Source organism: Macaca nemestrina, chromosome 8 (assembly GCF_043159975.1).
Source record: "Macaca nemestrina isolate mMacNem1 chromosome 8, mMacNem.hap1, whole genome shotgun sequence".
Lineage (NCBI taxonomy): Eukaryota > Metazoa > Chordata > Mammalia > Primates > Cercopithecidae > Macaca > Macaca nemestrina.
In genome coordinates, this window is record NC_092132.1 from 96,059,055 (window position 1) to 96,075,311 (window position 16,257).

At 38.8% G+C, this 16,257-nt stretch overlaps 1 long non-coding RNA gene across 2 annotated transcripts in view; it reads left to right on the forward strand.

Annotated features, from left to right (window-relative positions):
- The first annotated feature begins 2,590 nt into the window (after window positions 1-2,590).
- LOC105495669 (uncharacterized) overlaps window positions 2,591-16,257 on the forward strand; it is a 30,841-nt gene continuing 17,174 nt past the window's right edge. Inside the window, exons 1-3 of one of the 2 annotated variants that reach the window (XR_003021322.2) lie at window positions 2,591-2,715; window positions 3,065-3,169; window positions 5,734-5,939. This is a non-coding gene — a long non-coding RNA (uncharacterized lncRNA). Of the gene's footprint in view, window positions 2,716-3,064; window positions 3,170-5,733; window positions 7,869-16,257 lie in introns of those variants that run through there. The other variant, XR_011606524.1, reaches the window with a different exon arrangement.

Below are 16,257 nucleotides of genomic sequence, written 5' to 3' on the forward strand. Positions count from 1 at the left end.
AGGAGCCTACAACGCTGGCCCCGCCCTTAATCACAACAAAACCACAGCCCTCTGCTCTCTCTGATACCTGCTTGAGGGGCGTGTCCCGGTCTCCCCAGGGTCCTCATTATGTAAGTAATAAAGCTTTCCGTATCTCTTCGTGAGTGAGTGGCTGTGGTGGTGTCACCATGCAGACCAGCTTTGCGGGGGAGTGGGGGGGGCCGTGCGGTACTTCCTGTTCCTCCACAGTGCGCTGGTGAGCTGGATTCCAAGGCTCTGTCCTCCGACACCAGAGTCCGCCCTCGCTTTGGTTTGCTCACTCCTGCTGCTGCCTGCCTGCGGTTACCATAACTGTCTTGGCGTCTGCTCCTGTAATGTCCCATTCTGTTCCTTACAAGATGGACTTATCTGTTATTGGTATTTGCATTTTTTACATGAATGTTAGAATCAAATTGCAAATGGTTAATTAAAAAAGAAAGAAAGAAAACAGGGTTGTATTGAACCTATAATTTGTGGAGAAATATAATATCGTTTGTAGATCTTTTTGGATTTTCTGTGTTCAGACAACACAATATGTTGTCTTTAAAAAGTGACACTTCTCTTCCTTTCTTTCATTACTTATGCTTTTAATTTATTGCTCTTGCCTTATGATAATTGCCCAGAATCTCTGTACATTTTGAATGGGCAGGAGATCCTTCTTTAGTCCCAGTATCAGGAAGAAGGATTCCATTGGTCACAATTAAGTATTAACACTTTTAAATATTTTTTCCGATTTAATAAACGTATAGATTTTGATTGCCTGAAATAAAGGAAAATAATGTTAATATGGAATATTAACATCGTTCTATGTAGATTATATAGAAGCATACAATAATCAAATTTTAATTAAAATGTGTATTCAAATTGCTGCTATAATACTTAAAGATTTGTTACTATGTGTATTTTTATATAATTGTATACTTTGCACATACTTTCCCTAAGAACTTAGAATTATAGAAAACTATATTTTTATTTCCAAGCTGAACTGGAAGTTGATTTGTCATTTAGAACTCAGTTAAAACATCTCATCTGTACAATTATGACTTCCCATTGATTGCCACTCAATTATAGACATCTTAAATTGTGCTTTACTTTTGCATGTTGACTTGATTATTGACTACACCCTTCAACCAAGAAGCAAGAATTCCCTGAGAGAAGGAACCATGGCTGTTTTGTTCACAGCTGAAGGCTAAGGAGAGTTATAACCCTGTTCCTGTAACTTAGAACAGTACCTGGCCTATGGTAGGTGCTCAGTTTTTATTTGTGAGCTGATGAAAATTGATGTAAATAATCCATCTGATTGGAAATATACAAAGTTAACTTCATGAGCGAAGATGACTCTCAGGCTTTAAAAATTTACCTGTAACCTGATCAAATTACTAGCATATCTAGTCAAATTTTGTCAAAAGTTACTGGCCAATATATATAGCTCAGAAAATCTAAGTCGTAGAGGCAAATGTAATTACATACTGTTTGATGATATTGTTGTATAAAAACTTAGCAAATCTCTACAAAGGGCCGACACTGTTTTAGCCACAGGAATGGAGATAACAAGGGAGCAAATCAGACCTACTTCCTATGAAGCTGTTCATCCTGCATCTAGGAGCTTTTCAGTTCCTTACTCCTTTACAAGGCTATTCATATTGTTATCTGTTTATGCTGTGATTGAACATGCAAAATTTTTATGAAATTTTTTTGGTAATTCTATGCAGATAAGTCCATTATCAGAGTGTAAATTGCCTATTAAAATACATGTATTTACAATGTAAAAATAATCTGGTCTTATAGACCAGTGAAATCATGCTCCTATGACTATTTTGCATCTCATTTAAAATAAATAACTTGGGTCCGGGCATGCTGGCGCATGCCTGTAGTCACAGCACTTTGGGAGGCCAAGGTAGGCAGGTCAGGGTCACTTGAGCCCAGGAGCTCAAGACCAACTTGGGCAACATGGCAAAACCACATCTCTACAAAAAAATACTGAAATTAGTCTGTCATCGTGGCCTACACCTGTAGTCCCAGCTACTCAGGAGGCTGAGGTGGGAGGATCACCTGAGTCCCGGGAGGTCGAGGCTGCAGTGAACTGTAATCATACCACTGCACCGTATCCTAGGTGTCAGAGTGAGACACTGTCTCAAAAATAAATAAAAAAATAAACAAATTTAATTAAATAACTCGGCATTCTGATATGTGAGTGCTTATGCAAAACTAATTCTGGTAGACTTTCAATAGTTTCCTTACCTTCCATTATAGTCACTCTCTAGGAAAGAGAATCCTGTGTGAAACAAGGACAAAGTGGCTTCCAGTCATGTACCTGAGCCAATGTCCCAGCCTTGGAGTTTCTAGCCAGAAAGCAGAGATCACACCTAAAAATAGACTTAATCATTTTTCTTTTTCTAATTCATTTCTTTGGACCGCAATTTGGTTTGGGAGGTTTTTATGTAGAGTCTTCCACTTTGAATGTCTTACCGTGAGAAAAGCCACATGACTCAGGCATAGGTGGTTCTCCAGCTTGTTCCTGTGTGGGAGGCACCTTCCTCTAGCTGCCTCTTAGAAGTGTAAACAGGAGCCAGATCAGAGGTGCAGCAACAGGAGAAACCAGTGTCTGGAATCTGAGCAGAAGTGGTCCCAAAATGTAGGACTAGTCCGGCCAAGGAGAGACCACAAAGTCTTGGGACCAGGTACCTGCATACTAAGGTAAAGGAATTCTGCATGACACTTCTTCAATATGATTCATATTTCTTACAAAGGTCATTTAGGATTTAATAATCAGTCTCATGGCATTTTTTTTTTTTTTTGGCAGTAGGTATTCCAAGTGGTGATAAAAAGATCATATAAAGTCATAAGAGATACCGAATTCAGCAGCATATCATTTCATTATTCATACATGTCATGGAGTCGTACAAATGATTCTGTCAGGTTCCAATGGCTTTAGCACTAGAAAATATTTAAATATGTTAAGACAATGTATTATGTAACTTAAGAAACAAAGAATTACAAAATCCGATCAAATGTGGTAGTGGTATAATATGTTGTGTGTTTGCAGGTAGCCATGAGAGACGGGAGTTCAGTGGCAAGTCAGGTCCAGCCACATCCTAAGAAGCTTATGAAGGGTGACTCTAGTGAAGACTTTAGTGTCACAGCCCGAGTGGTAAGAGTGTTTGTCCTGGGCAGCTTCAGCTCCAGATCCCAACTCAGCCAGAATTGCTGATTCATGCACCCAATGAACCATGAAGTTAGTGGTCCACTGTGTCTCAGGAAGATTTAGAATATTAAATAGAATGTTCAAGACACTGTAAGTCATGGTGTTAATATGCAGGCATTTAGAAATCTGTGAAAATTTTGTATTTTGTGTTCTTGAACGTGTTAAGAAAAATAGCCTACTAGAAAAAGAAATCAGACTTTAACAAATTTAGAATATAGACTTTTACTAAACATAAGGATATTAGTTCATTAAATTGTAAGACTTATGAAAAAACTAAGAAAATGTTATCAGGCAGAAATTTGTATACTTAAAGATAAAATCAAATACATTTTACAAATGCAATTAAAATGATAACTAAGCTTGTAAATAAAGAATTCAATTATTGCAATTGTTAAAAATTGCTAGATTCATATTTGGAATAAGAGGATTTATAAGCTGAACCTAAAAGCTTAAAGACATGTGTTTTTAAAATTATGACCTCAATAACTATAATATTCATTTTTACAAACCAAAACAAACATCTAATTTGTCTTTGCTGTGTTGGAAACTGATCTGAGGACTTGAAAAGCTTACGTTTGATACATTTTCCTTACAGAGACACAATTAGCAATGGTTGTCTTCTCGTAGTGCTTGACTATGGGAAAATAACATTCTCATCAAGCTTAGCAGGTGCTTCATTTCATATATCAAGGAGAGTGCTCATTGCTAAAGTTAAATAATACATTAGCATTCTGGATGTACATATTAGTTTAATTGCCTCCATTAATATTATTCGATAGATAGGGAGGTATCTACTCTTTTTTTCCTGAAACATCTCGACATTGGAGCCTGGAGTATTGAAGTCCATATTTAATTCTCTCAGCACTGTGAATGACATTGGCCTAAGCTCAAGGGAAATAATATATCGGCCTTCATAGGACAGAAATATATGCCTTTATTATCCTCTGCTTACTCATTTGGAAATTTTACAGTGTGAAGATGATGTTTGTGGCACTTCCTATTTATATTTTAATTTAAACTTATGACTGACTTTATTTAAAAAAAACTTCTACTCTACTGCAGCAATACTGAAAAGTCAACTTACAACTCTGCTACAATGTTCTTTGGGAATTGAAGGCGTGTAATTAACGTCCAAATATATGCTCAGTGTGTGTTTAGAGTTTAACCGTTCACAATAGCAGTCACCATTAAAGGAAAAAAAAGAAAAGAAAAGAAAACCATTTTTCTACTTGGGAAAATTAAAGAGGAGTAAACAAAATTAGGAAACATAAAGAAAAAATGCCATAAAACTGAGCTATAATAGAAAGTTGCCCTTCTTCACATAGAAAAGGAATAATATGTAAAGGCAGGCATCTTTTCAGACAAGAATGGTGTTTTTCACCCCCTCTTTGTTAGCCTGTCATCCAGAGGTCAGCAGAATCTGAGGCCTTCAGATCCTGAGCCCCGAGACGTCTCTCCTGCCAGCCTGTTTCTTCTCTCTGACCTTTATTTGCCTTCCCCCTGAGCTGCTCTACCATGCAGACCAGCCTCTGAAGTGAAGCCCTCTTTGTCATTTATACTTTGTGGCCATGTACCAGTTTATTGCTGTTCATGTAATAAATTTGGCAACCCACTGATAATGTCAAGGCAACAAATGCATTTTAAGTGGTGCTTTCTAACTGATAAATAATGCATACGTAATAATTTTGTACGTAACAGTAACAGTCTGTCTTTTTCACTAAGCTAATGGAAAGGTAGTGGATGGTGCTATATACATGTATCCTATTTATAGTAAGAGCAGCAATGTACACTTCCATAGAAAATAAAAAGGGTTTTTGTACCATGCTTTGAATTGCTCAATAAATATATCACAGTTAGTAGGTGTTATTATAAATACTATCAGTATGAAATGATTAATGTCCTGATTAACTTTACGAGTAATTGTATGTTATATACTTTGTAAATGCCAATAAATTATGTTGATTGCATAGGGACTTATTTATTTGATATTTCAATGAACACTGTCTGACAGAACAAAGTGGTTTCCCCTGAATGTCACTGGTATGTGTCTCCAGTAGCTATCAGAACTATATCACTGCTGATGTCCAGCTGTTGTGCCAGCATAATTAACGCACTTTTGCAGCATCTGACTATGGCCCTGGCTGCCCTTTCACACAACTTATCAGAGGGAGGGGAAAGGGAAGCACAGGGAATCAGGAGAGTGGCAAAAACTGAAACAGGGTGGCCTGCTTCTGATTATTACTGCATTTTTCAAAATATACTACATAGGAGAAAAATAAATAGCTGCCACACCAGGAACACATTCTCTGTTTTTATAGAGGTCTTCCAACGGGGGTGATTATTCCTCTGCTGTGCACAATATTGCAGCCATAGCCCTTCCTGAGATGCGTTTCTGCCTAACCAAATTGTATTTTTCTTTAATGAATAGAAAATATCTATCCTGTGAAAATGCTTATTATCAGGAATTGCAGAAATTGTTACAGGGAGTCAATGTACTTTTTTTCTCACAGGTTTCTGAGGCCCTACTATGTGTACAGCACAGTGGTGGACTCTTGAGGGACACGAAGATGACTAAGACTCAGTTGCAGCCTTTGAGTAGCTTCTAATCCATTAGGGGACATGAGGCAAGTGCACCACAACCACCCCACCAGGACTCAGGTGCAGAGTGCACACCTGAAGGGAAGTGAGGCTGGAGCTGCGGGAGCCGTCACCGTCGGTGAGCAAAGCTAGAAAAGTTTAACACTTGACGGAAAGAGAATTTTAGGCGGGTCTTCCAGGACGTGGTGGATTTTGAACCATAGGTATTAGGAAGGCGGCTCGTCTGGCGACGGAGTTTTTACGTTAACGCCAGGAAGTCGCACCTCTGGAGCTCTCCTCTCCTTTGGTAACAGCTAGTTTCCAATTTGTCTATTATGCATGTTCTGTAATGGAGGGCATGGGAAGAACATGCAATTTGAAGGGCTCAAATACAAGAATGTGAAAATAGAATATATTTGATAGAAAACTTTGGTGCAGGGTGTGGCCCCTGAAGATGTTTCAGCAGGAAAGCTCTGTAATTTAAGGCTTGTTCAGGAAAATTGAAGCTGGGGACTCAACACAGTGTTGGAGGACTCTGGAGGTTTGAAAGCCAGGTAGAGGGTCACTTAATCGAAGCTATGAGCATGCTTAATTACAATTAGCATTCTGTTTCTGGGCAGTTGCCTGGTTATTCACCTACCTAGCTCATGTTTTAAAATTCTCTTTTGAATTTGTGATTCTTCAGCAAATGGCACAAGATGGCATTTGAACCTTTGGACTTGAGAATTTGGCTCAGTATCTGCAATCCTTGTAAATAGGCTTATGCTCTTATATATGATGCTTCACTTATCCTTGCACTTGATATTCATTGGGATTAATTTTAACCAGAGCTAAGGTATTATCACCATGTCAGTAGTAAGACATATTAAGTCAAATTGAGCAGACACGATAATGAAACCTGCAGAATTCATAAACTTGTTCTTTTGTTGTCTTTTGTTCTGTTTTGTGTCACTTTCCTGATAATATTTCAATTAAATTTTATTCCAATTCTCACTTAATCAGTAAATTAGCTGGTTACTCAGACAAAAATGAAATTCTCCTAAAGCTTCTGAGCAATTTCTGATACTCCAATTATAAATTTTTGGCTTCAAGAGAAAATCAAAACTTCATATTTGGTATGACAATGATTTTCTAAAATTGAGGCTGCCAGTTGTTTGTTAAGTAGACTTTACAAAATCTGATTAGAATAACAATATCTATACTGAGAAAATATGGAGAAAAACGTGTTTTCACTTTATATTCTTTCACTCCATTTTCTCACAGATAAGTTACAACCAAAGCTAAAAGAACACAGATTCAAGTCTGAGATACTAACTTCTGTGATCTAGTAAGAATATACCTATTAGTCTGATTATTTTCAATAATCCAGCATGTTTTGGATAATATCAAAGGCAGGCACTGTCACAACCCAAGCAAGCACTTGTGAAGAACGATGTGTGTGTTGCTGCCAGGTTAGGCCAGTGCTCACAACCCAAAGAGTGACATGACATAACATGAAGTATATAACAAAACATACATTTGCCGTACATTTATAACAAATTACTGTGTATTTCCATGTGACATTCACAAGCCTGGACCTAATAATTTCTTCTGCTAAGGGTAGCAATGATGTAGTGAAGAGACTTTGAATTAGAAGCAGATGATCAATGTTCAAGTTAACCTTAATGAATGGTGGTACACATAACATTGTTGTCACCAAATCCACACATCTTAACCTAACATAAATGACCCACTCTTTGATACAGTCAGATAAGTGAGGGGGAAAAAGAAAATCTTTACCTAAGTGTCAAACATCAGTTAATCAATTCCTGGAACTACTGTGTACAAAGCACAGAATATGAGCAATTGCCTAGTTTGGCAACAAAATACAAAATAATGCTGATAAAATACCCAACTCATAATCCTATTGTGAGTGCTAAATTAAATTAGATTGATGACACATAGAAAGATACTTACATAGGCCTAGGACATGATAAGTACTCAAAAACACTTTTTCCCCCAAACAAAATATTCTGATGAAGTAGCAAATATTAGAGTCGTTAGATTTCAGAAGATTTTATTGTAAATATTTGTGTAATACCATGAGAGCATTTAAGGTTGAGAGGCCATTCCAGTTGAAGACTCAAATGTTTAAATTATTTTATTTTATTTTATTTTATTTTATTTTATTTTATTTTATTTTGAGATGGAGTCTCGCTCTGTCACCCAGGCTGGAGTGCAGTGGCGGGATCTCGGCTTACTGCAAGCTCCACCTCCCGGGTTCACACCATTCTCCTGCCTCAGCCTCCTGAGTAGCTGGGACTGCAGGTGCCTGCCACCATGCCTGGCTAGTTTTTTGTATTTTTAGTAGAGACGAGATTTTACCGTGCTAGCCAGGTGGTCTTGATCTCCTGACCTCGTGATCTGCCTGTCTCAGCCTCCCAAAGCGATGGGATTATAGGCGTGAGCCACCATGACCGGCTATATTTATTTTTAAAATAAAAAAAAAAATAACAAATAGTATACTGATATGGTTTGGCTCTGTGTCCCCACCCAAATCTCATCTTGAATTGTACTCGCATAATTGCCACATGTTGTCAGAGGGACCTGATGGGAGATAGTTTGAATCATGCAGGCGGTTTCCCCCATACTGTGATCGTGGTAGCAAGTAAATATCATCGCATCTGATGGATTTATCAAGGGTTTCTGTTTTTGCATCTTCCTCATTTTTTCCTTGCCGCCACCATGTAAGATGTGGCTTTTGCCTCCCGCTGTGATTCTGGGGCCTCCCTAACCATGTGGAACTGTAAGTCCAATTAAACCTCTTTTTCTTCCCAATCTTGGGTATGTCTTTATCAGTAGCATGAAAACAGACTAATACATATACTTAGTGTTAAAATAGCCTTTGAGATGGAAGGGACAGGGATCTCATACTTTCACACCATTTTAATAATAATTCCAAGTATATGTAACACTGATTACCATAGATTACACAAAAACACAGTGTGGAATTTTGTCACTGTAATTATGATCATTGTAGTCCTTATTGTACTTGTCATCTAGTTCAAATAATCCTTAGAAATGTACCTACAAATGGGAAATGCTGGATGTGACCTCGTCAGGAACACACTGACTTAGGACTTGAAAACAAGAACTCCACCTTATCTGTTTTCAGGCAGCCACTGAAAGGACGATCAGGACATTGACGCACCTAGGTATTAGGACTTACGTATTTCAAGTTAAGGGGACTGAATGAAAATTAAACAATGAGAAAATATATCATTGGTTATCACAATATCTAGTCCTGTGTCTATTTTGTTGGAAACCATTTTGTTTTTTTAATAAGGGAAGATAGGTCACAGATGGATACATCTGAGGAAATCAAAATTCTGGTTGCAAATAATATGAAATTGTTATATTATTACTAAAACCATAATAATCTTTGGAACAACCACAAGGACAGAAACTAAAGTGTAAACTTAGAAAACAGAGAAAAACCAACATCTCTGTGTTGGATGTTTTGAATGTCAATTGTATTCAATTAATATTTTTAGTATCTACCAAATACTTGGAGGAGTACATGGAATAAAGTAGGTGTGAACTAGATGTTAGTTGAATGCAAGAATGCAAGAACAAGTATATTGAAGGGCACTTTGGGAAACTTTTATGTGGATGGCCCTTTTGTGAGTCCACAACCTTTTTTTCAGTCTGATCTTTCGTGACAATATGTTTCAGGAGCATGAGGACAAAAAAACTTCTGTATATAAAACAGCTTTTAATCCCCATATTTAATGGAGTTAACAACTACGTTCATTGTCCAAAGTCTAAATCTTTATTTTAAATATTTTGTGGTTTCAGATTTTAAAAAATGTAAGGCTCAATCTTAAAAAAAAAAAAAAAAAATTCTTGAGATTCCTGAAAATATGAAAGGCTCTTTTCCTTCTTAGATGGTAAATTATGTAATTATCATTCCATTCTTACCCTTACCTATGCTGCCAATTTAGAAAATTGAACAGACAGAGGTATTGAAATCAGCCAGATCTGGAAACCAGTGGACACTCTACCTTTCCCTATTTGAGTATTGTTGAACAAGTAGCTTTCTCTCTCTTGCTTACGGTTTCATCTTGTATAAAGTGAGAACACTCACACCCACTTCAAAGGGTTCCCATGAAGAATAAAACTTGCACTCCAGAAATTAGCAGCTACTAATTTTGATTCGCAGATAAGCTTTCTGTTCTTATTCTTTTTTCTTTTCTTTCCTTCTTTCTTTCTGTTCCTTTCATTTTTTTTTTTTTTTTTTTTTTTGACAGGGTCTCACTCCTGTCACCCAGGCTGCTGGAATGCAGTGGTGGTGACATTATAGCTCCCTGCAGCAGTGCCCTCCTGGGCCCAAGTGATCCTCCTGCCTCAGCCTCATGAATAGCTGGGACTAGAGGTGTGCCACCACACCTGGGTAATTTTAAAAATTTTTCTGTAGAGATGGGGGTCTTTCTTTGTTGCCCAGGCTTGTCTCAACTCCTGGCTTCAAGTTATCCTCTCACATCAGTCTCCCAGAGTGCTAGAATTACAGGTATGAGCCACTGCACCTGGCCCAGAGATAAGCATTTTTGCACAAGCCTCTGTAGAATTGTAGTAAAGTATAGAAATGCTAGCCACAAACATTGTGAAAACCTTGGATCTATGCATACAAGCATGTGAACTCAAGTCTAGGTTGGGTGATTGAAAATAATACGATTGGTTCCAACAGAAAGCTGTAAAACAGTACAACCAGCCAAAGAGAATTTCTCTTGAGGAATGAATCAGCTGTAGAGACAGGCTGAAGGAAGCTAGTCTCCCACCAAGAAATAATAGAAAGACAAAGTGGCCAGTGTTTATCCAAGAAATGAGAACAGAGCTGGATGACTTATAGAGTTATGAATGTCTCTATACAGCTCATGAATGTCTACATTTTTCCTAAGAAGGAAAACATAGTTGTGAACATGAGATTATCAGGAGTACCATAAAGTCAGGAAGGCAATACTTGGATGGAATCACATTCATTTTCTGTTGCTGGATAACAAATGACCACACACTTAGCCTCTTAAAAGAACATGCATTTACCCTCTCACAGCTCCTGTGGGTGAGGGGTCTGGGGTGGGAGCTCTGCTCAGGGCCTCACAAGGTTGAAATCAACATATCAGGTGGCTGTGTTCTCTTCTGAAGCCGTGACTAGGGAAAGGTTCACTTCCAAGATCCCTCGGGTTGCTGCCAGAATTGATGTCCTTGTGTGTGTAGGGCAGAGGTCCCAGGGTCTTGTTAGCTGTCAGGCAGGAACTTCCATCAGGACCAGATACCGCTCTGTCACTCCCTCACACACCATGTCTCTGGCTCTAGGGAGGGCTCAATATCTCAGAAGGACTCACCTGATTGGGTCAGCCTCACCTGGATAATGTCCCTTTTGACTACCTCAAAGTCAACTAATAAGTGACTGTATTAGTCTATTCTCATGGCCCTATGAAGAAATACCTGAGACTGGGTAATTTATAAAGGAAAGAGGTTTAATTGACTTCCCACAGCTGGGGAGGCCTCAGGAAACTTACAATCATGGTGGAAGAGGAAGCAAACATGTCCTTCTTCACATGGTGGCAGGAGAGAGAAGTGCTGAGCAAAGGGATAATGCCCCTTATAAAACCATCAGATTTCATCAGAACTCACTATCACAAGAACAGCATGGGAGTAACTGCCCCTATGATTCAATCACCTCCCACCAGGTCCCTCCCACAACAAGTGGAGATTATGGGAACTGCAATTCAAGATGAGATTTGGATGGCAACACAGTGAAACTATATGATTCTGCCCCTGGCCCCTCCCAAATTCTATGTCCTCACATTTCAAAACATGCCTCCTTAACAGTCCCCCAAGATCTTAACTCACTCCAGCATTAATTCAAAAGTCCAAGTCCAAAGTCTCATCTGAGACAAGGCAAGTCCCTTCCTCCTATGAGCTGGTAAAATCAAACACAAGTTAGTTCCAACATACAATGGGGGTACAGATCTTGGGTAAATACACCCATTCCAAGTGGGAGAAATTGGCCACAGCAAAGGTGCTGCCCCATGCAAGTCTTCAATCCAATAGGGTGGTCATTAAACCTTAAAGTTCCAAAATGATCTCCATAACTCCTTGTCTTACAGCCAGGTGACAATGATGCAAGAGGTGGGTTCTCACAGCCTTGAGCAGCTCCACCCCTGTGGCTTTGCAGGTTACAGACCTCTCCTGGCTGATTTCAGAGGCTGGCATTGAATGCCTGTGGCATTTCCAGGTGCACAGTGCAAGTTGTCAATGTATCTACCATTCTGGGGTCTGGAGGACAGTGGCTGTCTTCTCACAGCTCCACTAGGCAGTGCCCCAGTGGGGACTCTGTGGGGTGGTGGGGCTGCGACCCACATTTTCCTTCTGCACTGCCCTAGCAGAGGTTCTACATGAGGGCTCTGCCCCTGCAGAACACCTCTGCCTGGAAGTCCAGGCGTTTCCATACATCCTCTAAAATGGAGGCAGAGGTTCCCAAACCTCACTTCTTGTCTTCTGCGTAGCTGCAGGACCAGTACCATGTGGAAGCTGCCAAGGCTGGGGGCTTGTACCCTCTGAAGCAATGGCCCAGGCTGTACCCTGGTCCCTTTTAGCCACAGCTGGAGTTGAAGCACCTGGGACTCAGGGAACCATGTCCTGAGGCTGCATAGAGCAGGGGGGCCCTGGGCCAGGCCCAGTAAATCATATTTCCCTCCTAGACCTTCAGGGCTGTGATAGGAGAGGCTGCTGTGCAGGTTCTCTGACATGCCTGGAAGCATTTTCTTCATTGTTTTGATGATTAACATTTGGCTCCTTGTTACTTATGCAAATTTCTGCAGTGGGCTTGAATTCAGTTTTTCTTTTCTATTGCATTGTCAGGGTGCAGATTTTCCAGACTTTTATGCCCTGCTTCCTCTTCAATACTTTGCTACTTAGAAATTTCTTCCACCAGATACCCTAAATCATCTCTCTCAATTTCAAAGTTCCACAGATCTCTAGGGCAGGGGCAAAATGCTGCCAGTCTCTTTGCTAAAGCATAGCAAGAGTGACATTTACTCCAGTTCCCAACAAGTTCCAGTCTCCATCAGAGACCACCTCAGCCTGGACTTCATTGTCCATATCACTGTCAGAATGTTGGTCAAAGCCATTCAACAAGTCTCTAGGAAATTACAAACTTTCGCACATCTTCTTGTCTTCTGAGCCCTCCAAGTCTCTAGGAAGTTCCAAACTTTCCTATATTTTCCTGTCTTCTTCTAAGCCCTCCAAACTGTTTCAATCTCTGCCTGTTACCCAGTTCCAAAGTTACTTCCACATGTTCGGTTGTCTTTATAGCAGTACCCCACTCTCTGAAGTACCAAATCACTGTATTAGTCTGTTCTCATGCTGCTATGAAGAAATATCCTAGACTGGATAATTTATAAAATAAAGAAGTTTAGGCCAGGCATGGTAGCTCATGCCTGGAATCCCAGCAATTTGGGAGGCCGAGGTGGGCGGATCACGAGGTCAGGAGATCGAGAGTATCTTGGCTAACATGGTGAAACCCCGTCTCTACTGAAAATTAAAAAAAAAAAAAAAAAAAAAAAAAAATTAGCCAGGCATGGTGGCAGGCGCCTGTAGTCCCAGCTACTCAGGAGGCTGAGGCAGGAGAATGGTGTGAACCCCAGTGGTGGAGCTTGCAGTGAGCCGAGATCATGCTACTGCAGTCCAGCCTGGGCCACAGAGCGAGACTCCGTCTCCAAAAAAAAAAAAAAAAAAAAAATTAAAAAAAAAAGAAGTTTAATTGACTCACACTTCTGCATGGCTGAGGAAGCTTCAGGAAACATACAATCATGGTGGAAGGGGAATCAAACAAGTCTTTCTTCACATAGCAGGAGGAGAGAGAAGTGCCAAGCAAAGGGGGAAAAGCCCCTTATAAAACCATCAGATCTCATGAGAACTCATTAACTATCACAAGAACAGCATAGAGGTAACAACCCCTATGATTTAATTACTTCCCAAAAGGTTCCCCCCAGGACACAGTGTGGATTAGGGGAACTACAATTCAATTCAAGGTGAGCTTTAGGGGGGAACACAGACAAACCATATCAGTGATGTAACCATGAGAGTGACTTCCTATCATTTTCCCAGTCCTGCTCACACTGGAGGGGAAGGAATGATATAGGGAGTGCATACAACAGGCAGGAATTTCAGGTACAATCCTGGAATTCTCCCTACCACAGGAAGAGAAGAAATAAAAGTCTTCCCCAAAATAGGAAGTTCCAAGCATAGACAATTCTTCCTTCAGATCTTCATGCATAAATTGTATACTGAAGCACATAAGGACAAATAAGGATGCCTGGAAGAATATAACAACTGAAAGAAAAAATACATATGCTACCTTGTTTAGTTAAATCTGTATTTAAACCACAGCATCATGTCAGATGAAATACATCTTCTCTCCCCCCTCAAATGGGGACTATTTCTGATGCTTAATAACCCTCATTCAGAGCAATATAGGTTGATGTAATATTTCCTATTGAGTCCTTCTTAAAAACATGATGTGCATATTTTACCTTCAGTTCTATCCATAATTTTCACATGGGCATTTAATCAAGAGTAGTTTTATGTGAGCAAATTTCATCAAATGCTATTTTTGTATTTTCATTTAAAATTATGATAACAGCATAATAGAAATTGAAATTAAATCAAAGATTGTAGGACTTGCTTCCCAAGAGCTGTTTCTGCAAGGGCAGCTGTAATTACATGATAGTGCTGGTTAGTAGATGACACAGCAACCTTGGAATTGTGCCATAGTATATAAAATTGAATTTGATTTGTAAACCTTAATTACAATGATAAAATGGTCCATTTTTTTTTTCTTATTTAAAAATGCTCCGTGCCTTAGAGAGAATGAGCCATCCAAGCTTTCAGAGGCAGTGTAGGAGGCGGGGAGGAGGGGGCTCCGGAGTCTGACTCACCTGTGTGCTACCTACCATTCTATCCTTCGTTAAGTGTGAGACTCTCAGCCTCCTTTTCCTCGTGAATTAACCAGGTATCCTAGAGTATTCATCCATGGCCTTTTTATGCAAAAAAGTTTATAAAACATAGCAAAAATCCACTAAATGCCAACTGTTACTATTGCCATTACTGTTATAAAAAATTTAAATAAAGTTGATTTTAGATATTTTAAATAAATTGAATTGTAGTACTGCTTTAATTAAAAACTATTTGTCCATTTTGTACTATGCATTATTATACCTAATCTGATTACTTTATTCCTTGTTACATTTCTGCCTGACCTTCACCCATTACCCTAACCTGCTTTTTAAAAACAAATAAATGACACATAAACAAACAAACCAAATCCCTTTTTTAGCATTTGCTGCTTTAGTCAGTTACTCCTGGGATGAATAAATTATATTTGATGTTTTTAAAAAACATCTTCATGTCTTGCCAACTTGAAATCACAATTTACTCTTTGGTTATATCTCTTTGTTAGAAATTTCCTTTCAAAATGGGGAATATTTACTTCTTTAATAACTCATAGGTTACATTCCATTGAATAAAACCAGCTGTCAAATTCAAAAGAGTAGATTCTCTAATTTCATTTTGAATAATAATAAATAAAACAGATTAGGGCAAGTAAATGTGTGCATATGTAACTTCAGAGAGACTTACAGTAGTTCCCAAGTTGTTATTACTGTTGTATATAATGTTTAGAACTATAATATCACACAGTTTTGCTTTATTCATGTTTTGAGTGTCACAAAGCTAGAGATAAATTTTTAGCAAATGATTCAAGTTTTTTGTGTATTCACATTTCTCTGCACTAACTTTGCCCCAGATTTCATATCAATACCCACCATCAAATTTTTCTATAATAATTTATTTATGTCCTTTCATTTTTCTTATGTTTTATTATGCATTTCTGAATGGTCTATCAAATCGCTTTGGTGAATAAGTTACTTGAACATCATCATCCGTTCCTAAATATAAGCAAGCAGCAACACTAGCAAATAAAAACATGGCCAAAACAAAGCTCCTATTTATTTTTATTTGTTTCACAATACAGATATTAATTTAGATTTTCGAATGACTGGAAACAAATTTGGAGTGAAAAGATGCTGCTTTGTACTACTTAGAACTCTCTTGGATGCAAATATAAATACCAAAACCTAAAGTAATGATTAAAAAATGGAACATTTCAGGGGTGGCCTGGATTCAATCCAACTTATCCCAGTGTCTCAGAAATGTTGGAGAGGTGTGAGGCGGGGGTGTGAGGAAGAAAGATATATGCTGATTGCCTCTTAGCTGTATTCAGTAAATAATGCAGAACTATAATTTGGTGGAGAAAGTGAGTATTGAGGGCCCACATTCACACACTAGAAGTCCACTTTATTGAAAAGAGGTTATTTCTCTTTAAACACTCAGATCAATTCAGAAAAAGACTCCCA